The 26433-nt window shown below is 45.0% G+C and overlaps 1 protein-coding gene across 1 annotated transcript in view; it reads left to right on the top strand.

Moving 5' to 3' along the window:
• Nucleotides 1–26433, top strand: part of ZFPM1 (zinc finger protein, FOG family member 1) — a 181132-nt gene that overhangs the window by 128415 nt on the left and 26284 nt on the right. The window lies entirely within an intron of this gene.

Here is a 26433-nt window from a genome sequence, read left to right as displayed (position 1 = left end):
TCATGTGCACTAGATGGGCAACAACGGGACGATCCCCAAAACAGGAATGGTTTACAAGTGGACGCCACTGAATTTATTTTCCCTACTCATCTTTTCTAACTGTTTTTCACTAGTTTTGCATTTGGCTAGGGTCAGTGTCGCTACTGGTAGCATGAGGTGATACCTGGACCCTATAGAGCAGTGATGGCGAACCTTGGCACCCCAGGTGTTTTGGAACTAGATTTCCCCTGATGCTCATGCACTCTGCAGTGTAGTTAAGCACCATGGGATATGTAGTTCCAAAACATGTGGGGTGCAAGGGTTCGCCATCATTGCTATAGAGGGTGCACAGGCAGTCCAACTCCTCCAGGTTGGCATGTCAATACGTGCCATTGCCAGAAGGTTTGCTCAAGAGCATGGAGGAGATTCCAGGAGACAGGCAGTTACACTCGGAGAGATGGACAGGGCCATAGAAGGTCCTTAAACCATCAGCAGGACCGGTATCTGCTCCTTTGTTTAAGAAAGAACAGGATGAGTACTGCCACAAAATGACCTCCAGCATGCCACCGGTGTGAATGTCTCTGACCAAACAATCAGAAACAGACTTCATGAGGGTGGCCTGAGGGCTCAATGTCCTTTAGTGGTCCCTGTAGTCACTGCCCGGCACCATGGAGCTCGATTGGCATTTGCCATTGAATACCAGAATTGGCAGGTCTGCCACTGGGGCCCTGTGCTTTTCATAGATGAGAGCAGGTTCACCCTGAGCACATGTGACAGATGTGAAAGGGTCTGGAGAAGTTGTGAAGAATGTTCTGCTGCCTGTAACATCGTTCAGCTTGACCGGTTTGGTGATGGGTCAGTGATGGTCTGGGGAGTTATATCCATGGAGGGATGCACAGACCTCTACAGGCTAGACAATGGCACCCTGACTGCCATTAGGTATTGGGATGAAATCCTAGGACCCATTGTCAGATCCTATACTGGTGCAGTGGGTTCTGGGTTCCTCCTGGTGCATGACAGTGGCCATCCTCATGTGGCGAGAGTATGCAGCCAGTTCCTGACGGATGAAGAAATTGATACCATTAAATGGCCCCCACACTCACCTGACCAATAGAACACCTTTGGGACATGATGTTTTGGGCCATCCGACGTCACCAGGTTGCACCTCAGTCTGTTCAGGAGCTCAGTGATGCCCTGGTCCAGATCTGGGAGGAAATACCCCAGGACACCATACATCGTCTCATTAGGAGCATTCCCTGATGTTATCAGGCATGCATACAAGCACATGGGGGCCATACAAACTACTGAGTACCATTTTGAGTTGCTGCAATGAAATGTTAGCAAAATGGACTAGCCTGCTGCATCATTTTTTCACTTTGGTCTTTGAATTCAGCCCTCTGCAAGGTGATAATTTAAACTTCCATCAAACGATGTGGCATCCTTTCCTTCCTAACACATTACCCAGTCCATATCAGTATAGATATCCAGCATGAGATTTTTCCCCATTGAGATTTGATGAGTTTTCAAAGTGTTCCTTGTATATGTGTATGTGAACACAGCCAAGCCAATAGCACAGGCACCAGGATTTACACGATTGTGTCTCCTCTGAGCTGACATCCCAATCCAGGAAGTAGATGGTGACCCTGAATGATGCCTAAGCAACGATGGCACCGTCCTTTAGAGAAAAGCAGATGAAGGCATTGTCAGGGAAGGCGATGTGATCTCTGTGAGAGGTAATAAAACTCCATGCTGCTGGTGACAACAGTGAACCATGTCTGTGTAATGTGTGTTGTGATGGCCACTTGTAGTTCGTATTAGAAGTCTGTGTGACAGAGTGACAATGCAGAAGCTTAATTGGGAAACGGGGACAGAGTGTGGTCCCCTTATAACAGGAAGTGCCTGAACAAGGACCTGACTGACAATGGCTTCTACTGATGCGCTGGGTGTATGGCGTCTTCTCTACTGGTGCGCTGGGTGTACGCCGTCCGCTCTGCTGGTGCGGTGGGTGTATTGCATCTTCTCTTCTGGTGTGGTAGGTGTACGCTTTCCTCTCTGCTGGAGAGTGGGTGTATGCTGTCCTCTCTGCTGGTATGTAGGGTATATGGCGTCCTCTCTGCTGGTGTGGTGGGTCAACGCTTTAGTCTCTGCTGGTGTGGTGGGTGTTCACCATCCTCTCTACTGGTGTGGTGGTTGTACGCCATCCTCTCTACTGGTGCGCTGGGTGTACGCCATCCTCTCTACTGGTGTGGTGGTTGTACGCCCTCCTCTCTACTGGTGCGCTGGGTGTACGCCGTCCTCTCTGCTAGTGAGCGGGTGTACGGCGTCCTCTCTGCTGGTGTGGTGGTTGTACGCCCTCCTCTCTACTGGTGCGCTGGGTGTACGCCGTCCTCTCTGCTGGTGAGCGGGTGTACGCCGTCCTCTCTGCTGGTGTGGTGGGTGTACGCCGTCCTCTACTGGTGCGCTGGGTGTATGGTGCCCTCTCTGCTGGTGAGTGGATGTATGGCGTCCTCTCTGCTGGTGCAATGGATGTACGGCGTCCTCTCTACTGGTGGGGTGGATGCCTGGCATCCTCTCTGCTGTTGCGGTGGGTGTATGGCTCCCTCTTTACTTGTGGGCTGGATGTAGGGCGCCCTCTCTACTTGTGGGGTGGATGTAGGGGGCCCTTTCTACTTGTGGGGTGGATGTAGGGTGCCCTCTCTACTTGTGGGGTGGATGAAGGGCGCCCTCTCTACTTGTGGGGTGGATGTAGGGCGCCCTCTCTACTTGTGGGGTGGATGTAGGGCGCCCTCTCTACTTGTGCAGTGGGTGTATGGCATCCTCTTTGCAGGTGCGGTGGTTGTATGACATCCTCGCTACTGGTGAGGTGGTGGTATGGCATCCTTGCTACTGGTGAGGTGGTGGTATGGCGTCCTTGCTACTGGTGAGGTGGTTTTATGGTGTCCTCTCTACTGGTGAGGTGGTTTTATGGTGTCCCCACAACTGCCACAATTTTCTTTACTTTTTTTGACAAGCTTTCTTCTTTGTCAGTTTTGAGTGCAGCTGAGAACAGATGATGGCAGATCTGCACCAGTATGATCAGTAGCCTGCTTCCCTAGTAGTCCACACCCCACACATATATGTATGCACACGACTCCACAATTGGGAAAAACATACAAAAAGACCCGTAGTCATCCACCTGGCAAATAAAATAAATTGTATGGACCATGAGATTTGCTTTTTGGCGCTTGGTCCCCATCATTGTCCACAAGGGCTTGGTGACTAAGACCACACTTGGCCCTTTCCAAGTTTTAGGTGAGTCCTTCTCTCTGCATCTGGGCCTGGTGTCACCGGGAGAGGAAGTGTGAGAAGATCTCACCAATTGGGTCACAGGAGGAAAGAAAAAACGAACAAATGTAAGGGCCCATTTACCCTTCCAATGCGTGGTGGTAACCCATAACCTACTGAATCTTGCGGTACAATTATTTTGGAATGGCTGTAAGGTAATGCAGCTTATGAGTGCATTGTGTTAGACAAAAATTGGGTCATGTGTGATTTGTAAGCACCTTAGGGTGCGTTGGGGGCCCATTTTGTGCCCATTATGTGTGCTTTAATAAGGTCTGTTACCTGCAACAATTGTAGAGATAAGGAACCGTGACCTGTCTCTGCATGCTTCTTCCAGGGCTGTGACTTTTGAAGTGCCAGACAGCTAGCATTTTCAGGAGGCCAGCAGTGGCAGAACCCAGTTTCTTTCATGACCGGTGCTCCGAAGTCATAAGTCCGCAGTGGACACACCTGGAATTCCCAGTGCACCGCATACTAGCACATTATGAAATACTTACCTTAGAACGAAGCCCCGACACGGTTGCCCGGACATCGCTGAGGCAGCTGACATCTTCCCTCGGCGTCTCTTCCGGGTTCGGCGGCTCCGGCGCTGTGAGTGGCCGGAGTCGCGATGACGTCACTCCCGCGCATGCGCGCAGGAGTTCACTTTCTGGCTAGGAGCCGGCAAGGCGCTCTGAAGGTCCGACGGACGTTCAGAGCGCATGCGCCGCTTCTGTCAGGAGCTGCATGCAGGGCAAATATCTCCTAAACCGTGCAGATTTAGGCAATATTAATTTACCTACAGGTAAGCCTTATTATAGACTTACATATAGGTAAAAATTAAAAAGCGCAGTATACTACCACTTTAAAGCTGAGCTCTGGCCACAAAAACCTTCTCAGTAGCCACAAAGGAGATACATTATCTTTGTGTGCACCAAATGTCTTTGCAAACCCAGATATTACTTTATAAACGTGTCGGTGACATCATCGTAGCCTGTACAGAAAGCAGAGCTGTGGGAGGGGCCCCAGCAGGCTCCACCCACAAATGAAAAAAACTAGGAGGGGGCAGAGACAAGACCAGTCACCCTTCACAAGGAGGGAGAGCAGCAGTGAGCGGTCTTTATTCTAGGAAGCTCCTGCACAGAGGCAACGCACACCAAGATTCATGAAGAACACAGGACTGTTGTATTTATTATCCCGGAGTTCCGCTTTAATGAGATTGCTGCCCGCGATGTCTTTATCGTCTGATTCCGAATCGCCTTCTTAGTTTTGACTACAGACCTCGAGCCGGGTCAGCGCGCCCCACCGACCTGCCCAGATGTACAATACTCCAATCACATATTTCTCAGCGCAGTTATCTGGCGATAAAAATACAACGGGTGGGACGGGGGATGGAATTTCGGCCAGTAACGGTCCCATCCCCCCACCCCTCCTGGTCCACTCTATCAAAGCCCTCCATGTTTTTTTTTTTTTATTACAGTTTAATTTCAAAGCTCCTTCATTAAAAGTGATGAAAAGTTGTTTCGGTTAATGTTTATCTCCTCCAGTGCTCCTCGCTCCCTAATCTCCTAAGGCCGGGAGTTTGGGTGAAAACCTCAAGGTTTCGCTATCAGTGGACCCAGAAGTCCTCATCTCGACAGCACAGCGCGTTCTGATGGACAGGGGAGGGAGAGATGGCGCTGATAAGGCGACTTTTTTGGTATGTGTGGGCGGTGAAAATAATTCAAGCTATTTTCTCTTTATCGGGTGAGAGTGGAACTTGCTTTGACGGCAGATAGAAATATTTGTTTTAGATTAACACTCCCTATCCTAAAGAAAAGGGGAAGGAAGAGTTTAAAGGAGAACCTCAGCTGCCTGATATATAATATATACTGTATTTAAAATAAGGATTGTGACACAGTGTGTCCCGGCCTCGCCTTATGACTTGCTACAAAGTTACAGTGTGATCACTGGGCTAGGGGAGACTGGGGAAATGCTTTCTCCTGCCTGCAGCAGACTTACAACATCATCCTAGCCCTTTTAATGATAAAAGATTAAAGTGTCACTAAACCCAGGAGCCTGCAGTCACTATATCTGATCTCCCCAGGAGCCTGCAGTCACTATATCTGGTCTCCCCAGGAGCCTGCAGTCACTATATCTGGTCTCCCCAGGAGCCTGCAGTCACTATATCTGGTCTCCCCAGGAGCCTGCATTCACTATATCTGGTCTCCCCAGGAGCCTGCATTCACTATATCTGGTCTCCCCAGGAGCCTGCATTCACTATATCTGGTCTCCCCAGGAGCCTGCATTCACTATATCTGGTCTCCCCAGGAGCCTGCAGTCACTATATCTGGTCTCCCCAGGAGCCTCCAGTCACTATATCTGGTCTGCCCAGGAGCCTGCATTCACTATATCTGGTCTCCCCTGGAGCCTGCAGTCACTATATCTGGTCTCCCCTGGAGCCTGCAGTCACTATATCTGGTCTCCCCTGGAGCCTGCAGTCACTATATCTGGTCTCCCCTGGAGCCTGCAGTCACTATATCTGGTCTCCCCGGGAGCCTTCAGTCACTATATCTGGTCTCCCCAGGAGCCTTCAGTCACTAAATCCGATCTCCCCAGGGCCCTGCAGTCACTATAGCTGCTCTCCCCAGGAGCCTGCATTCACTATATCTGGTCTCCCCAGGAGCCTGCAGTCACTATATCTGGTCTCTGCAGGAGCCTGCAGTCACTATATCTGGTCTCCCCAGGAGCCTGCAGTCACTATATCTGGTCTCCCACAGTACACAGAATATGGGAATTCAATTATTTTAGTAAATATAAACTGATAAATACCTTTTCTCATCAGCAGTATATAGTCGTCTTGTGACTTTGATCAGTGTCTAGTTAAAGCTTGTAGGAGGAGTTTCTATTCTCCTGTGACTGTCCTATGACAATGTTTCTCAACTCCAGTCCTCAAGTACCCCAAGCAGGTCATGTTTTCAGGATTTCCCTCAGATGAAACAGCTGTGGTAATTGCTAAGACAGTGAAACTGATCAAATCACCTGTGTAAAATAATGGATAGCCAGAAAACATGACCTGTTGGGGGTACTTGAGGACTGGAGTTGAGATAAATTGTCCTATAAGGCTGCAAGACCACTGACCCTCTGTCTGGACAGTGCTGATTGGCCTGTGCTGATCACATGCAACCTGACATGAAAAAAACAAACTCCAGCAAAACACACCAAACTGAGCATGTGCAGAGTGCTCCCAAGGTTCTGTTCTATCGGGAGATGAATTGGGGACTGTGGAAGAAGGGGAGGATCAGAGAAGACAGGATCAAACAGCCTTTTTCCACAATGTGGATGATTAACCCCTTAGATTCCACAGTGAGTATAACAAGCATACTTTTCTGCATATACAGACTAATTTACTGTTGTGGGTTTAGTAACACTTTAAGCTTTTCTGAAATAATTAAACATTTCTGAGTATTGTGGTTTGTCAGAAATGTTTTCATGGAGATTTGTAAATGCCCCACTTTAACCACTTGCTGACCGCCCCGCTGCATATATACTGCGGCAGGCTGGCTTGCCTGTGTGAATCACCATACCTGCTTCTAGGGGCGAGCGCACGCTGCTCTAGCCCCCACTAGGCAGCGGGGATGCCGATCCACGGGACTGACGGTACCGAGCGCCGCCGGGCACCCGCGATCACTCCCCACTGAGAGAGAACGACAGTTTATTACGTTGTAAACACAGCTGACCGTTGTTCTCTCTGATATGATTACAGAGCTCCTGTGATCCTTCTATATAGGAACACAGGTCTCTATGATCATTTCACAAGTCTCTCCCCATACAGTTGGAAAACACCCCCTAGGCTCAAACTTAACCCTTGGATCTCCCACAATGTTAACCCCTTCCCTGCCAGTATCATTATTACAGTAACAGTGCATATTTTTAGCACTGATTACTGTAGTAATGTCACTGGTCCCCCCAAAAGTGTCAAAAATGTCAGTTAGGTGTCAGATCTGTCCGCCGCAATGTCGCAGTCACACTGAAAATAGCAGATCCCCGCCATTACTAGTAAAAAAAAATAAAATAAAAATGACATAAATCTTTCCCCTAGTTTGTAGACACAATAACTTTTGCGCAAACCAATCAAAATACGCTTATTGGTATTTTCTTTACCAAAAATATGTATCGGAATACAAATTGGCCTAAAAGAATGAAAACCATTAATTTTTTTAATTTTTTTTCTTTGGGTAATGTTATATAGCCAAATGTGAAAAATATATATATATTTATTTTTCAGAATTGTCGCTCTTTTTTTTGTTCATAGCGCAAAAATTTAAAAAAAGGTGATCAAATACCACCAAAATAAAGCTCTATTTGTGGGGGGGAAAAGGACATCAATTTTATTTGGGTGCAGCGTCGCGTGACCGCGCAATTGTCAGTTAAAATAATGCAGTGCTTATCTCAAAAAAATGGCCTGGTCATTAAGGGGTGCAAATCCTTCCGGTCCAGAAGTGGTTGAATAAAACACAGTTTTAGTTTGAATGTACAGTTTGATCATTGGGGGAGGGGAGACTGAGGAAATGCTTCCGCCTATCTGCAGCAGACTGATGATATCATCTTAGCCTAGGCAAAGTCTAGATGGAAATTGGAGACACTCAGCAGTTGTGTCCACGGAGTCAGTTTAAATGTTCTTCTTTGGAGTTTACTCTTAAAGGGGACCTGTCATCAGATATATTTTCTCATAGTGTGTAATGTGTAGATCTACTGCCCAGAACACACAATGAGTAAACGGGACGAACGATCTGCTGGTTTTTCTTGCACGACAGGAAAACTTCTCTCTCAGAGAAGCAGTGACAGGTTCTTATTAATTAGAGATGCAGTGACCAGTCCACTTTAATCAGAGATGCAGTGACAGGTCCTCTTTAATGGGAGATGCAGTGACAGGTCCCCTTTATTCAGAGATGCAGTGACAGGTCCTCTTCAGAGATGCAGTGACAGGTCCTCTTCAGAGATGCAGTGACCGGTCCTCTTTAATGGGAGATGCAGTGACAGGTCCCCTTTATTCAGAGATGCAGTGACAGGTCCTCTTCAGAGATGCAGTGACAGGTCCTCTTCAGAGATGCAGTGACCGGTCCTCTTTAATCAGAGATGCAGTGACCGGTCCTCTTTAATCAGAGATGCAGTGACCGGTCCTCTTTAATCAGAGATGCAGTGACAGGTCCTCTTTAATCAGAGATGCAGTGACCGGTCCTCTTTAATCAGAGATGCAGTGACCGGTCCTCTTTAATCAGAGATGCAGTGACCGGTCCTCTTTAATCAGAGATGCAGTGACCGGTCCTCTTTAATCAGAGATGCAGTGACCGGTCCTCTTTAATCAGAGATGCAGTGACAGGTCCTCTTTAATCAGAGATGCAGTGACCGGTCCTCTTTAATCAGAGATGCAGTGACCGGTCCTCTTTAATCAGAGATGCAGTGACCGGTCCTCTTTAATCAGAGATGCAGTGACCGGTCCTCTTTATTCAGAGATGCAGTGACAGGTCCTCTTTAATCAGAGATGCAGTGACCGGTCCTCTTTATTCAGAGATGCAGTGACTGGTCCTCTTTAATCAGAGATGCAGTGACAGGTTCTCTTTAATCAGAGATGCAGTGACAGGTTCTCTTTAATCAGAGATGCAGTGACAGGTCCTCTTTAATCAGAGATGCAGTGACAGGTCCTCTTTAATCAGAGATGCAGTCACAGGTTCCCTTTAATCAGAGATGCAGTGACAGGTCCTCTTTAATCGGAGATGCAGTAATTGGTCCTCTTTAATCAGAGATGCAGTCACAGGTTCCCTTTATTCAGAGATGCAGTGACAGATTCTTATTAATCAGAGATGCAGTGACAGATTCTTATTAGTCAGAGATGCAGTGACCGGTTCTCTTTATTCAGAGATGCAGTGACAGATTCTTATTAATCAGAGATGCAGTGACAGATTCTTATTAATCAGAGATGCAGTGACAGATTCTTATTAATCAGAGATGCAGTGACAGATTCTTATTAATCAGAGATGCAGTGACAGATTCTTATTAATCAGAGATGCAGTGACCGGTCCTCTATTTAGAGATGCATTGACAGGTCCCCTTTAATGCTCATTTTACCAGTTTGTCACCGGAGGGCTGAGAGAATGTCCGTGTCACTCAGAGCCCCGAGTATTAGAACCTCCATCTGACCCAGGTCCCTGGGATCGCACCCCCCTGTCCCATCCCCCGCTGTCACTCCGATGACGGCCGTCCCTGACAATTATGAAGTACATATCAGGCACAGTGGTGACATCAGCCAATGTGGTTCCCACTTTCCGGTCGGGGATATCAGGACGGCTCATCATATCTGGCGTGGAGCTAATCGTTCAGCACTGCGCTTCCTTCTCCCGCCACGGTTTCCTGGGAATAGGAGTCCTGCTATCCTTGGACCGCCGGGTCCCCCTGCTATCGCCTCTGCTTCCTGCACACAAGTCCTCTCTGTCACCGAGTCGGCCCACGCCGTGCTTCCAGTACAGGGGACCTATTTCTGCCTCCCATCAATTCTATCCATACAGAAAAAGATTGTTTGAATACATTTAATCAATATAGCTTTGCAAGGTTTTTTTTTTCCCAGTGCACGAAAGAATTGTGACCAAATGGCAACATAACGATAGGAAAAAAGAAATAATAGGCAAAAATAAAAACTAGAAGAAAAAAGAACTAGAAAGAATTAAAAAAGGACAAAAATAAAAACTAGAAGAAAAAAGAACTAGAAAGAATTAAAAAAAAAAAAAAAAGAATACAAATTAAAAATAGTGCTCAAGGGCGTATTTGTGTTTTTACCACTAGTTTTTTTTTTTTTTTTTTTTGGGGGGGGGGGGGGGGGTTATTTTATTGATTTTAGAAAAAGGATGTATAAACACACTACACCACAATAAATACCCAGGACAACATTCATGAAATAATAATAAACAAAAAGTAGAGAAACATTTAAATCCCATAGACAACATAACATACAAACTATTACCAACATATAAAAAAGGTGTACGGTATAGCCTATAACCCGATCATATTTACTGCTCACAGAGGAGGAAAGAGACATCTTGAAAGGCTGAGGCTCCCCAAATCAAAATACTAATAATCAAATTAATCTCTTTCCCTAATAGGTTTAAGAGATACCCAGCCTCTCTTCCAAATCTTCAATAACACCCCCCCCCCCTTTTGTTTTTTTTTCCAGCGTAAGATAGAATTGTGAACAAATAGCAACATAACATAAGGAAAAATAAAACTTGGAAAAATAGAATACATAAAAACTAGTAAAAAAAAAGTTTTTTTTTTTTTTTTTAAAGAATAAAAATAACTAGTACTCAAGGATGTATTTTTACCCTTAGTTTGTTTATGCATTTTATCTGGCAGGTCTCTTTCTTCACATAACAAGTATAATAACCTAAGGGTCCTTTCACACAAATGATCCGCCTGTCAGTTTTTCGGGCGGACCTGATCAGATGCTCCATTCCTTCCTCTGGGGCAGCGGGTGTCAGCGGAGATATCTCTGCTGACACCCGCTGCCAGGGCCAGGACAAGGGGTGGGCAGGAGGAACGGCTGCCCTGGGCGCAATCGTTTATTGCAGGGATGGGGGCACCCTGACCCTAACCATAAGTAAAGGGGGGGGGTGCAGTTTGGCATCCTTGCCCTGGGCACTGGATGACCTTGTCCCGGTACTGCCCGCTGCTATCCGCTTCCGATCCTATCTGTCAAATCCGGACGGATGGAAACCCTATTTCTCTTACGTCCTCCGACAGTCGCCTATGAAGTGGCGGCGACTGTCGGAGGACTCAGAGAAAGGAATTTTACGGTAAGTTTTTACAAAAATTCAGTTTTTCCATCCGTCTGGCGGATCGGATCAGATGAGAACGGACAGGCTGTCCGTTCTCATCCGATCTCCCCATAGAGGACAGCGATGATCTGACAGCTCCGTCTCCGCACACAGAGCGGAGACGGAGCTGTCATCCGCATGCTCAGCGGGGATCGGCGGGTCGATCACGGACCCAGTCGGCGGATGCGGACCGTGTGAAAGGACCCTGACACTTAGGCTCCGTTCACATGTTAGCGCATGGATCGCGGGCAGAACCGCCGCGGTTCCGCCCGCGATCCGGAGATTTATGCAAATCGCGGGATGCCTAGCGTTGCCCGTTGATTTGCAATGGCCCCCCAAACGCCGACCAATGTTGCCGCGATTTCCGCCTGCCGAATCGCGGCAACATCGCGCAAACAAAATCGCGGGACGCAATACGCTCCAAAGAAGCTCTTGTACTTTTTTGGAGCGTATTGCGTCCCGCGATTTTGTTTGCGCGATGTTGCCGCGATTCGGCAGGCGGAAATCGCGGCAACATCGCTCGGCGTTTGGGGGGCCATTGCAAATCAACGGGCAACGCTAGGCGTCCCGCGATTTGCATAAATCTCCGGATCGCGGGCGGAACCGCGGCGGTTCTGCCCACGATCCATACGCTCACATGTGAACGGAGCCTTAACAATAAAATACGTAAAAAAAAAAACAGAAAAAGGAAAGCCAGTAATATATTTTTGTGTACAGTCTTTCATTTTACTAATTTTCTTTTTGTTTTTTGTTTTTTACAAATAATCCCCCCCCACCCCTGTTTTTATTACTGTGAAAAAAATCAAAAGTAACTAAAAAAATGCCGAAAATGGAAATCTTAAAAAAAAAAAATGTCAACCGCACACAAGATTTTGTTTTATATTATTGTTATTTTTTTAAATTTTTTTTGTTATCTTAATTTTTTTTATTGTTTAGTTCTCTTTTTTTTTTTATTTCATTCTTTACTGTATTTTTGTAAAAAAATTGTAAAAAAAAAAAAAAGTAATATATATGTATATGAGATACATACATACATATATGTATTACGTATAAATTATACGTAATATAATTTTTTTTTTTTTTTTCTTATATATATATATTTAATTTGTACAATAAAAAAATTAATTCAGCAGAATGTTGAAAATTTCAGTAAAGGGAGAAGTTGCGATGTAGCTTATTTCCATTCAGCAGGAATCTGGGTTTGTTTCTTCCGTGGACATTTTTCTTCCCCGAGTTTTTTGAGGATGACCGGTTTGCTTTATATCAGCGGGGTGGGGCAGAGGGGAAAGAGTTCATTACACTAAGCCAACTTCCATGCCCAGTATGATCCTGAGCCTCTCTCAGCCTAATATGGGGGCACACATGGACCTCTCCATTTCTGAGTAAGTTGGGGAACAATGTTGTCAGTATCTGTGAGCGGGATTTGCTGCCGCTTCACTTATCGAAATTTGATTCCCCCAATGAGCAGAGAGTATAGAATGTATTTAATTCATGATAAGTGTTTTTGTTTTGTTAATTTTTTAATTTTTTTTTTTACCTGCGGGCAAAATTCTGCATAATGCGTTTGTGGCGGAGTTTCTCCGGGGGTGGTGAGCTATCATAGCGATTAGTGCAGGTCACAGTTCACTGCTGATAAACATTTCAGTTTCTGCTGTGTCAAAAAAAATCAATAAGTGTGAGCTGTGGCAATGTGATCTCAGGCAGACCGGTTTTCCTGCGACTGATGTAACGGGGGTCCTTATCGCAACCGGCACAAACGTATGTCCTCCATCTACTTCTTCTACCCCCCCGCAGGGCTGGAAGAAATAGTACATAAAATAACAGCAGGTGTCTTGACGCACGAGCGTCTAGAAATGATCACAGGGTCGTCCAGAAAACCTGAAATTCAATTTGTAAAAAAATATATAAATGACTTTTTGTAATATGTTCCTAAAATGTTTACATTACCAAATATCATAGCAGTACGGAGGCTGAATGTTCAGCACTGGGGTGGAGGGATCAGCTCTCACCAGGGACAATAGATGCATGGAGTTTGTATGTTCTGTTCATACTTGTGGTATACTGGTAAGATAATTGGCTTCCACCCAACATTGCAACAAGTTCTTGTATGTGACTGCATAGTGGATATTAGAGTGTAAGCTCCTCTGGTGCAGAGACTGATGTGACTGGCTCAGTGTTCTCTGTACAGCGCTGCGGTATACGTCAGAGCTATATAAATGTATAATAATAGTTTGTGGCTGTGGGGGACATTAGAGTGTAAGCTCCTCTGGTGTAGAGACTGGCTCAGTGTTCTCTGTACAGCACTGCGGTATATGTCAGAGCTATATACATGTATAATAATAGTGTGGCACAATTAGAGTGTAAGCTCCTCCGGAGCAGAGACTGATGTGTCTTGCTTGGTGTTCTCTGTAGAACACTATGGCATATGTCAGAACTATATATGAAAGTATAATAGTTTGGGAAATTAGAGCGTAAGCTCCTTTGGTGCAGAGACTGATATGACTGGCTCAGTGTTCTCTGTACAGCACTGCGGTATATGTCAACGCTATATAATTGTATAATAATAGTTTGTGGCTGTGGGGGACATTAAAGTGCAAGCTCCTCTGGTCCAGAGATGGATGTGACTGGCTCAGTGTTCTCTGTACAGCGCTGCTGTATATGTCAGAGCTTTATAAATGTATAATAATAGTTTGTGTGACTGTGGGGGTTATTAGAGTGTAAGCTTTATGGTCCAGAGACTGATGTGACTGGCTCAGAGCTAAATAAAAGTATAATAGTTTGGAAAATTAGAGTGTAGAGCGTAAGCTCCTTTGGTGCAGAGACTGATGTGACTGGCTCTGTACAGCACTGCAATATACGTCAGAGCTAAATAAATGTGTATTAGTGTGTGACTGCTGGAGATATTAGAGTGTAAGCTCTTCTGGTGCAGAGACTGATGTGACTGGCTCAGTGTTCTCTGTACAGCACTGCGGTATATGTCAGAGCTATATAAATGTATAATAATAATAATAATAGTGTATGACTGTAGGGGAACAATAGAGTGTAAGCTCCTCTGGTGCAGAAACTAATGTGACTGGCTCAGTGTTCTCTGTACAACACTTCAGTACAGTACATGGCAGAGCTATCCAAAAGTATAATAGTGTGTAACTCTGCAGGGAAATTAGAATGCTAGCTCCTCTGGTGAAGACACTGATTTGTAGGATCTGACAGAGCTTTAAAAATCTACAGGGCATTAACAATTTGCGGCCAGGGATTCGAAGGACTGCTTTCACCTGAGGCTTCTCACCTGGTATTTAACTTCTGATAGGACCCCTTTACCCTACAATGCAAACCTATGCGGGTAGCCAGGGTAAGTGCAATGGGGACTGCCCCTATAGCCGGCTCTTCCTGGCGCGGGGCCCAGCACGATCCAAGCTCCATTCATGTCGCTCAGGCTCTGTAATTGGGCTGTTAGCTCACTACCTGTTCACATTGTTTCCCTGTGGCCGGCCGGTTAATTACCTGATAGAAAATTCCGGAGTTTTTTCAGGAATGAGAATCTCTCCAGCGAACCAGCTGCAGCCCCTGAAAACAAGACTCCTGGGAATCTCCCGGGCAATTACCTCTTTGCCATTAACTCCTGCGTTGCTGCACGGAAGGGGAGCCATCTCAGTACACCAGGCCACATTCCTACGCCTCGGATTCCTGGAAATTTCTGTATAATTCAATCAGGAAAAGTAACATTCAGAAAGAGAGGTTCTCTTAGCTGGAGACAGGAGGTGGTAGTGCTGTAAGCCGGCTGTCATCACTGGGTTGTTGGATGATTGTTACTGATGAGGGCTAGGGCAGCCAAAAAAAAATCATTTTTAATGGGCCATGGTAACCACAATGTGGAAGTTTCCCGGGATCTTGCCCTCTTGAACCCTATTGTAAAGCTCAAAAAGAATTCCAGAATCCCACACTGGTGGCAAAGAGATCTGAATCTCTCACTCCAGCACACTAGAGGGAATCCCTGAGCCTACCAGGATCCCATACTCCCAATACCCTAAAGTTAATCTATGCAACTCACAGAATCCCACTTTCAAGTACCCCAGGGTGATTCTTGGAGAATTCCACACTAAAGTAAACTAGAGTCAGTCTCTAGGACACCTAGCATTCCACTCTCTGGTACTCCAGAGGGAATCTCTGAGCTTGCTAATATCCCACACTCATGTACTCTAGAGTAAATGTCAGATCCTACCAGAATCCCACACTGGTCCCTCCAGAATTAATCTCTGAGACTCCAAGAATCTCATTCTCCGGTAGCCTAGAGTAAATCAGACTCCCAGAGTCTCACATTCTAACACCCAGAATAAACCTCTGAGCCTGCCAGAATCCCACATAGAATCTCTCAAACTCCCCAAATCCCACTCTCCAGTACCCTGGATTGAATTTCAGTCCAAGAAGTCCGCTCTGGTACCCTGGAGTGAATCTCTGAAACTCACAGAAGACCATTCTCAACTACCCCAGAGTGATTCCTCAAAAGTCTCAGAATTCCACACTCCAGTACACTAATCTCTGAGACTCCAATATCCCACACTGGTACCCCAAATTAAACTTTGAGCCTACTAAATGTCTGATCCTACCGGAATCTTGCACTCTGTTACCCCAGTATAAATCTCTGAATCTCCAAGAATCTCACTCTCCAGTACCCTAGAGTGAAAATCAAGAGAATCCCACACTCGGGTACCTTAGTGGAACTCTGAGATTTCAAGAATCTCCCATTCTGTTACCCAGAATAAACATTTTTAGCCTGCCAGAATCTCACAGTACCCTTGAGTTAATCAGAGACTCCCCGAATCTCACACTCCAGTACCCCTGAGTTAATCTCTGAGACTCCCCGAATCTCATACTCCAGTACCCCTGAGTTAATCTCTGAGACTCCACGAATCTCACACTCCGGTAACCTAGAGCAGTGTTTCTCAACTTCTCAACCTTTTTCCAGTCAAGGCAACCTTTACAATTATGGACAGTCTGAAGGCATCCCATTGTAATATGTAAAAGACTCTTCCAATAGCTTTACATAATGCAACAACAACCACACGTTGAACACCAAACATTAGAGGAGATTTATTCTTCCAAAGCAAATATACTTTTGTACACTGGTTCTGACTACTATTCCAATGTTTCTCTTCTCCCTCAATTTCTCTCCATCAGTCAGCTAATGTCACCCGAGTGCTGAGTGCGGGAGAGGGGCACAGGAGGGTCTAACAAGGATACTGTGGGACGACAGACTTTGTCCTTATTATGATGTCATTGGTTGTTGGGATGTCTAGAAAAGTAGTAATGTGCTTAATGAAAACTGGTGGCTTTGTGTAACTAAAAGGCGGTTTCATCCACCTGCTGGCTTGTATACAATTTTTGATCAATTTTTAGGCATTTTGCTAAGGCACCCTGGTTGTATAAAAGGCTGCCCTAGAGTGAATCTCCAAGCCTCCCAAATCCCACACTCCAGTACATTACCCTAGAGTAAATGTCAAAGCCTGCTAGAATCCCACACTCCAGTACCCTAGAGTGAATCTAAGAATCTCACACTCCAATACCCTACAGTGAATCTCTGAGCCTGCCACAATCCCACTATGGTATATTAGAATAAATCTTAGACTCCAAGAATCCAACACTCTGAACCCTCAAGTGAATCTAAAGCTGGCCATACATGGTTCAAAATTTGGCCGATTCAGCATGTACTGGTCGAATTTCGATCCTTGTATGGGCTGGCTGGTTGTACAGAAGTCGATCTACTGATAAACTTTTGTACAACTATCCTTTAACATTTTTGCCATTTGATCAGCACTGCTATTTATAGCCAGCAGCACTGATCAGTGTATTCTGACAGCAGGGAAGTGTCCCCTCTGTCAGGATACAAAAGCTCATCAGGGAAGATTCCCCCATCCACATCCATTGTGCAGATGGGGGAATCGGTGCAGTTTTTGAATTCTCTTTGGACTGCTTAAGACTCACAGAATCCCACATTCAATACCCTAGGGTGAATCACTGAGCCTCTCACAATCCTACATTCATTACACTAGAGTGAATCGCTGAGTCTCCCACAATCCTACATTCATTACCCTAGAGTGAATCACTGAGCCTGCCAGAATCCTACATTCTGGTACCCTAGAGTGAATCACGGAGCCTCCCACAATCCCACATTCAATGCCCTAGAGTGAATCACTGAGCCTGCCAGAATCCCACATTCTAGTACCCTAGAGTGAATCACTGAGCCATTCACAATCCCACATTCAATACCCTAGATAGAATCACTGAGCTTTCCACAATCCCACATTCTGGTACCTTAGAGGGAATTGCTGAGCCTCCCACAATCCCACATTCAATACCTTAGAGCGAATCACTTAGGCTGCCAGAATCCCACATTCTGGAACCCTAGAGGGAATCACTGAGCCTCCCACGATCCCACATTCATTGCCCTAGAGTGAATCGCTGAGCTTTCCACAATCCCACATTCTGGTACCCTAGAGTGAATCACTGAGCCCCCCACAATCCCACATTCAGTACCTTAGAGTGAATCACTGAGCTTCCCAGAATCCCACATTCTGGAACCCTAGAGTGAATCACTGAGCATCCCACAATCTCATATTCAATACCCTAGAGTGAATCACTGAGCATCCCACAATCCCACATTTAATACCTTAGAGTGAATCACTGAGCCTGCCAGAATCTCCAATTCTAGAACCCTAGAGTGAATCACACAGCCTCCCATGATCCTACATTCAGTACCTTAGAATGAATCCCTCAGCCTGACAGAATTCACATTCTGGTACCCTAGAGTGAATCACTGAGCCTCCCATAATCCCACATTTAATACCTTAGAGTGAATCACTGAGCCTCCCACAATCCCACATTCTAGAACCCTAGAATGAATCACTGAGCCTCCCAGAATCCCACATTCTGGAACCCTAGAGTGAATCACTGAGCCTCCCACAATCCCACATTCAATACCTTAGAGTGAATCACTTAGGCTGCCAGAATCCCACATTCTGGAACCCTAGAGCGAATCACTGAGCCTCCCACATTCAATACCCTAGAATGAATCACTGAGCGTGCCAGAATCCCACATTCTAGTACCCTAGAGTGAATCACTGAGCCTCCCACAATCCCACATTCAATACCTTAGAGTGAATCACTTAGGTTGCCAGAATCCCACATTCTGGAACCCTAGAGTGAATCACGGAGCCTCCCACATTCAATACCTTAGAGTGAATCACTGAGCCTCCCAGAATCCCACATTATGGAACCCTAGAGTGAATCACTGAGCCTCCCACAATCCCACATTCAATACCTTAGAGTGAATCCCTCAGCCTGCCAGAATTCACATTCTGGTACCCTAGAGTCGGTCCCGGTGAGACCACCAATAATCTACTCCAGAACCCTATAAGAACAATGCAGTACTTGTCTTGGTTTTGCTTTGTTTCTGTATAGCTGAAGGCTCATTTCTATCCATAGAATGCACGTTCCATAGTTAATACAGCTGCAATGTGTGTGTATAGGATTTATATATATTCCAACATTTTCTAGTATGTATTAGGCAACTTTTCCTTACAAACAGGATGATTATGATGATTATGTTTAGTTCAGTATCTGCATGGTTGTATAGGATATAAAAAAGTGCAATAAAAAGTCATAGCTAATAAAAGAAAAGAAAACAACTAAAGAAAACAAAAACCTCAGAGGGAGGATTGCCCCCTAGTGGCTGAATGTGTCATTGCAGCCTCCCCATCCCCGGTTTGTGTGGCTCTTAGCAATATATTAATATTGATCTCTATTGTTGTTACCACACTGATCTATTGTCTAAGGAGTTGCTCAGACCCCCCCTCAGCGTCCCCCGGCTGGGGTCTGTAGACGTCATCATTACTGCGATGAGCCTCTGGTGACCTCTCCCCTCCTCCCAATGAGCCCGCTAATAGTTCTGAAGCTGTTATGATTTCATTTCAGAAGGCCTTTTATCAGAGACAAACAGCCCCAGTTACCTGCAACATTTACTTAATGATCCCACTGATAGGAAATAGTCTGATAATGCGCAGACCAGCTGGCTGGCGTCAGCCAATCAGATGGCGGCCTGCGATGAGAGATTAGATTACGGGGGACTGTATTTGTTAGAGTGTTGGTGTCACCGGGAACCAACAATATTGATACAGAGATAGGCTGAGAAAGGACTTTGCCTTCTGTGATAATCGGGGGAAAAAAGATTACTTTTAACTATTAGCACACTGACTGCGCTTAATATTAATGACTACAAGGTCAGAAGGCTTGTGGCTGCAAACAGGTGATCTCCGCCTGAAAAAAATAAATAAAAAGGGCTCAGATGAAGCAGAACGATGATTAAGGTGGATGTACGAAGGGTCCTTGTCCCTACGGTGGGATCCGATACACCAAGCTTGGTTACGGCCGTACACATCAAATCTATTTCCTGGAATTTTAATGTTCATCCCTCGGCAATGTTAAGTCTACATGAATAACTTCCTGACCTCGCAATATACAGCAACAGTTTAGTTTTTCAGAAAACTTCCACTTTTTTTAAAAAAACAAGGAGACAGTGACTTTGCCTAGGCTGATATGATGTCATCAGTGTGCTGCAGGTAGGAAGAAGCATTTCCTCAGTCTCCTCTCCTCCAGTGATCAGACTGCAACATTGTAACTTTGTAGGGTGTCACAGGGCGCAGCAAACGCTGCTTTACCTAGCATGTTTGCTTTAAAATTTGCCGACGTTTATGGCTAGATTCTGCGATCTATCAGTTGGAATTGCATGCGCACGCTGGAAGAAGTCTTCGGTGGGAAATCCGGACTCTGGATCATTCATCGTTTTTAAAACTGAGCCAGTGTTGGAGCCGATGGCCCTGATTTGCTCCATTCAAACAATAAATCGCCTCAGTGTCTCCCACAATTGCTGATTTCCTATATTTCCCGGCCCATCTCTGCAGCTAAGAATGGCTTCCTTTGTGTTGTCCTCTTGGCTGCCAGGAATATTGATCCCAACAAGACGTTGGAAGTCAACCTTTGTCCCAGTGAGGAAAGGGGAATGCTGAAATGAGCCACCTACAGCATAATGCGAGGGATTGATTGCCTTAACAGCTATTCCACCCAGATCTTGATTATTTTCTTGGGTACCCCACAAGTCATTATCTCCTGAGTTATTATACCATGCTTGGACACTGGAGGGAGGCGTGCCCCCCTTACCCGGATACCCAATGCCATCCCTGTCTCTTTCTCGTTGGTCTTGGTTGCTTACCTTTTCCTTTTTTCCTGTAATGCTCTTTTTTATTCTCAAATTCTCTTCTGCCTCAAACATTCTCAACCAAGGTTCCTCCAGAGGTTGCTAAAGGTTTCTTCAGCTATGGCTAATTGACCTCCAATTTGATGGTGCCTCCATTGTTATAAGGTCAACATCACTTGGCAAAGCCATGAGCATGACACCAATTATCTTTTTGGCCCCTTGTAAGGCATTCTTCCTACTGAGCACCAATGTAAGAGGCATTTTTGCCATTGAAACCTGTTGAATTGATTTACTCTAAGGGTTACCCTAAACCTTAAAAGAATTTTAGGGGTTCCTCTGGGGTATAAGAGTTGGGAAAGGCAGCTCAATCTTCTCTTCCATGACCACACACCAAGACGCTAGGAGGGTTCTAGATATTAAAACCCTGTGGATTTTGCTTGCATTATACTATGTCTTTTGATCAAGGGTATAGATCACTCCTTTTCAACCAGGGTTCCTCCATAGGTTGCCAGGGCTTCCTTAAGCTGTGGCTGGTTGACCTCCCATTTGGTGGTGCCTCCATGCTTTCAAGACCAACACTGCTAGGAAAAGCTGTCAGCATGATGCCAATTCTCTTTTTAGCACTCTGTACGTGTGGCATTCTTCCTACTGAGCACCAATGTAAGAGGCATTTTTGCCATTGAAACCTGTTGAATTGGTTTACTCTAAGGGTTACCCTAAACCTTAAAACAGTTTTAGGGGTTCCTCTGGGGTATAAGAGTTGGGAAAGGCAGCTCTATCTTCTCTTTCATGACCACACACCAAGACGCTAGGAGGGTCCTAGGTATTAGCACCCTGTGGATTTGGCTTGCATTATACTATGTCTTTTGATCAAGGGTATAGATCACTCCTTTTCAACCAGGGTTCCTCCATAGGTTGCCAGGGCTTCCTTAAGCTGTGGCTGGTTGACCTCCCATTTGGTGGTGCCTCCATGCTTTCAAGACCAACGCTGCTAGGCAAAGCTATCAGCATGATGCCAATTCTCTTTTTAGCACTCTGTACGTGTGGCATTCTTCCTACTGACCACCAATGTAAGAGGCATTTTTGCCATTGACCCCCTTTTTGCCATTGACCCCCTTGGTTTAATCTAAGGGTTCCCTGAGACCTTAAAATTATTTTATGGGTTCCTTTTGGGTAAAAAATGGTTGGTAAAAGCTGGTCTTCCATAACCACACACCGATTAAACCAATGTTCGTTTTGGCAGCAAATTTCGATTTACTTGTAGTCATAGTCTTTTGACTAAAATGCCATTTTAGTTTTTGTCATATTTTAGCTATCTGAATTGCTTTAGTTTTAGTCATATTTTAGGCAACTAAAATCTCATACATTTTAGTCAACTAAAATCTCCAGTGCATTTTAGTCAACTAAAATCTCATACATTTTAGGCGACTACAAATCGAAAGGGGTTTATGTAAATTGTAATGCATTATTTAATCATTTCTCTAGAATTTTCAAACTAGTTCTATACTCCTGGAGTAAAAATCGAATATGTTATTATTTATAGTATTAAGGTTTGAACATACACTACAGATTTAGCCATTGTGATATATAACGTCTTTATAAATAAAACCAAGTTTCATAAACAAAAATTTTGCTTTTTTGACAAACAGAAGTGCAACTTTTAAATACAAAAAACTTAAAAACTTTAAAGAGGTTGTAAACCTCAAAAAAGAAAAAAAAAAAAACCCTGAAAGACAAAGGCTAATGAGCTAGTATGCATCGCATACTAGCTCATTATGAAATACTTACCTTAGAAGGAAGCCCCTGCAGTGCCTCCTGCTCACCGATAACACGCCAGACCTGTTCGGCCGTCCTTCTTCCTGGTTCACGTCCTCCGGCTATCTGGCCGGAGGCGCAATGACATCACTCCCGCCGTTCGCGGGACAGGGCTCTGAAGGAAAGGCACAGGTGATGTTACTTCAGAGCGCATGCGCCAATGACGTCATCGGCTGCATGCAATGTAAATATCTTCTAAACGGTGCAAGTTTAGGAGCTATTTATAGCATCTATGGGTAAGCCTTATTATAGGCTTGCCTATAGGCACAAGTCATTAAGGGGGGGTTTACAACCTCTTTAAACTCTATTGGCTGTACTGTCATTGCATATATTACCTGAATATATTCCCAACATTAAATATTAAGAAGAAAATATAAGAAAAGCCTTTCTCTTTCTGCAGCTTAGTAGATGCCCCTTACTTATGCTTATGCAATAAATGTTTAAACTTTAATGTGCTATTACAGGCTTTGAATAGAATTGTGTTGCCGATTTTAGAAATGACCAGCAGAATAGTGTTAATTTTGTCAATTTTCGATTTAGTTTTAGTCATAGTCTTTTGACCAAAAAGTCATTTTAGTTGTAGTAGTAATTTAGTCTTATGACCAAAATGTAATTTTAGTTTTAGCCGTATTTTAGTCATCTGAAATCTTTTAGTTTTAGTCTTATTTTAGCTGACTAAAATAGTGTTAATTTAGTCAACGAAAATAACACTGCGATAAACCCTTAAAGAACTGAAGATTGAACACGTGTCTGTGCTTTCCCTACCTATAGCAAAAGGTCAGCTGCAACAAATCTTTTGCGTTTTACGCTTTAACAATCATACAAAGGGTCTTATATATTACACTATTTTGACTTGGCTTGCTTTATACTCTGTCTTTGATCAAGAGTGTAGATCGGGGATCCTCAAACTACGGCCTTCCAGCTGTTGCAGAACTACATATCCCGTGAGGCATTAGAAACATAGAAACATAGAATGTGTCGGCAGATAAGAACCATTTGGCCCATCTAGTCTGCCCAATATATCTGAATCCTATGAATAGTCCCTGGCCCTATCTTATATGAAGGATAGCCTTATGCCTATCCCATGCATGCTTAAACTCCTTCACTGTATTTGCAGCTACCACTTCTGCAGGAAGGTTATTCCATGCATCCACTACTCTCTCAGTAAAGTAATACTTCCTCATATTACTTTTAAACCTTTGCCGCTCTAATTTAAAACTGTGTCCTCTTGTGGTAGTTTTTCTTCTTTTAAATATGCTCTCCTCCTTTACCGAGTTGATTCCCTTTATGTATTTAAAAGTTTCTATCATATCCCCTCTGTCTCTTCTTTCTTCCAAGCTATACATGTTAAGGTCCTTTATCCTTTCCTGGTAAGTTTTTTCCTGCAATCCATGTACTAGTTTAGTAGCTCTTCTCTGAACTCTCTCTAGAGTATCTATATCCTTCTGGAGATATGGCCTCCAGTACTGCGCACAATACTCCAAGTGAGGTCTCACCAGTGTTCTGTACAGCGGCATAAGCACTTCTCTCTTTCTACTGCTTATACCTCTCCCTATACATCCAAGCATTCTGCTGGCATTTCGTGCTGCATTGTAAAACTCTGACATTCACAGACATGACTAGGCATGATGGGAATTGTAGTTCCTTAACAACTGGAGGGCCATAGTTTGAAGACCCCTGGAGTAGATCATCCATTCTTAACCAGGGTTCCTCCAGAGGCTGCTAGGGGTTACACGGTTACATAGTAGGTGAGGTTGAATAAAGACAATAGTCCATCCAGTTCAACCTGTGTAGGTGTGTGTGGCCGTAATCATCTCTCATACCCCTGAATGTTCTGATCCTTGAGATGTACGTCTAAGAGCCCATTCACACTGCTCCGACTTGGACCGCGACTTGTCAGCCTGACAAGTCGCGGTCCGTCCCGCTCCCATTGTGCGGTACAGGACCGGTTCTAATAGGAGCGAAACAAGTTGCTCCGACTTAGAAAAAGGGTCCTGTACTACTTTGGGGCGACCTGGAGCGACTTGCATAGACATTCATTTTGTGAAGTCCGTGCCAGTCGCGGTGCACGCGATGTCACCCCCCTAAGTCGGATCGCCATAGTGTGAACCGACGCTAAGAGTCTTTTGAAAGCCACCATACTTCCCGCAGAAACCACCTTTTGTGGTAGAGAATTCCACAATCTTGTAGCCCTAACAGTTAAGAACCCCCCACGTTTCCTGAGGTTAAAACGCTTCTCCTCTAATCGCAGTGTATGCTTGAGTTGTTACTTGATTGACCTCCTATTTGATGATGCAAGCATAAATCTGGGGCCAAGACCACTTGGTATAGCCAGGGGCAGGACACTAGTGATATTTTTTAGTAGTTTGTAATCACCACTGTGTCAGATTACCACTGTAACAGGCATTGTTTCTACTGACCCCCTGATGAATACATGTTAGAAGGGGTTCCCTGAGACTTACAAATTATATCAGTAGTTCAATTGGGGTGGAAAGTCTGGTGTAGATGCTTAGGGACCTACTGTTTGACGTGTTTTATCCCGACTGTCAGTGTATGAAATTATTTTCTGTGATTGTATTAAATGAAATCATTATTCTTTAAAGTGTTTGTATGAAATAAGAACAAAGCATTTCCCTCCACTCAAAGTGTGTACTTGTCTCAACCCAGAGCAATAAGTGTAATTTCTATCTGCTGCCTCCTTTTTCTGCTATCAGTATGAGTCACTTCTGACAGGTTTTGCTGACATCAAGTGAAAAATGGTGATGGGAGGGAACTCCAGCTGATTGACAGCCTCAGCTTTGTTCCTGTGTGTTGTGTGAGGGGGGTGTGTCCCTTTCCTCCAATCAGCTCTCAGTGCTCTTCACTGATTTAACGTCAGCTCTCCACCCCCTGCTTTTCATAGCTGAGTGATCCTGTGTAAATTCTGCACTTTGAATGGATGTAGGGGAAAGACAGCTGGAGATAAACAGGTACAACTTATGCTGGAGGATTTGTTTAATCTCTGTGCATCACCTGAGGCCAGTCGCTTTACTAGGTATAAGTGAGGGATTACAACCACTTTAAAGCAGAGTTCCGGCCACAAAATCGACATAATCAATTTTAGGCCATCCGCTTGCTTTTGGTCACCTGAAAAATAAATGGATAGTTAAAGTGGAGTTCCACCCTAAATTTATACTTACCTCCATCTTCTCGCTCCGGGTCACCTTAAAAACAAATGGATAATCGCAATTTTTTTTTTTTTTTTTTTTTACTTACCTCGTATAGAAGAAAATATACTTGCCTTACTTCCTTCTTCCTCCCCTCGGCGGCCACGGCCCGTCGTCACTTCCTGGCTTTGCAATGATTCCTGGGAGCTGAACGTCATCGCTCCCAGGAATCAATGCGCCTGCACCGGCCCCGACGTCAGTTCCGGTGCGCGCGTCATTCCCTTCTAAACAGCTTCTGGGCATGCCCAGAAGCTGTGGAGGGATGACGCGCGCGCACCGGAAGTGACGGCGGGGCCGGTGCAGTGTATCGTGGGACCGAAGAAGACGGAAGAGGACGCAGAAGAGGATCGCGCTGGCTTCAAGCTGCCCACACCTGAGATGGCAGCGCTGGACAATACTTTTTCAAGGTAAGTATTTCTCCTAAAAGGTAAGTGCAACCCGGGACAGATCAAAGGCTAGCCATTGTGGAATGTACTAGCCCTGACTGTCCCGGGGGTATTTTTATTAAAAAAAAAGTATTCCCAAGGTGGAACTCCGCTTTAAGATTTTTTTTTTGGTTTACTTACCTTGTTATTGAAGAAAAATATACTCACCTTTCTTCCACTTCCTCCCTCTGCGGCCGCGGCCCGCACCGTCACTTCCAGTTTGCAATGATTCCTGGGAGCTGAATGTCATCGCTCCCAGGAATCAATGCGCCTGCACCGGCCCCGCTCGTCCCTTCCGGTGCAGGCGCGGCATTCCCTGCTAAACAGCTTCTGGGCATGCCCAGAAGCTGTGGAGGGATGACGCACCCGCACCGAAAGTGACGATCAGGGGCCGGTGCAGGCGCATTCTGGGAGTAGAGGACACGAAAGAGGACGCAGGAGAGGACGCGCTGGCTTCAGCTGCCCACATCCAAGATGGCAGCGCTGGAGAAGAAATTTTCAAGGTAAGTATTTCTTCTAAAAGGTAAGTGCGACCCGGGACAGATCAGAGGCTAGCCATTGTGGAATGCACTAGCCCTGAATGTCCCAGGGGGATTTTTATTGAAAAAAAAAAT

The sequence above is a fragment of the Pelophylax lessonae genome (genome assembly GCF_965119305.1).
Source record: "Pelophylax lessonae genome assembly, chromosome: 10".
NCBI classification, from domain to species: domain Eukaryota; kingdom Metazoa; phylum Chordata; class Amphibia; order Anura; family Ranidae; genus Pelophylax; species Pelophylax lessonae.
This window is presented reverse-complemented; position numbering and strand designations above follow the sequence as displayed.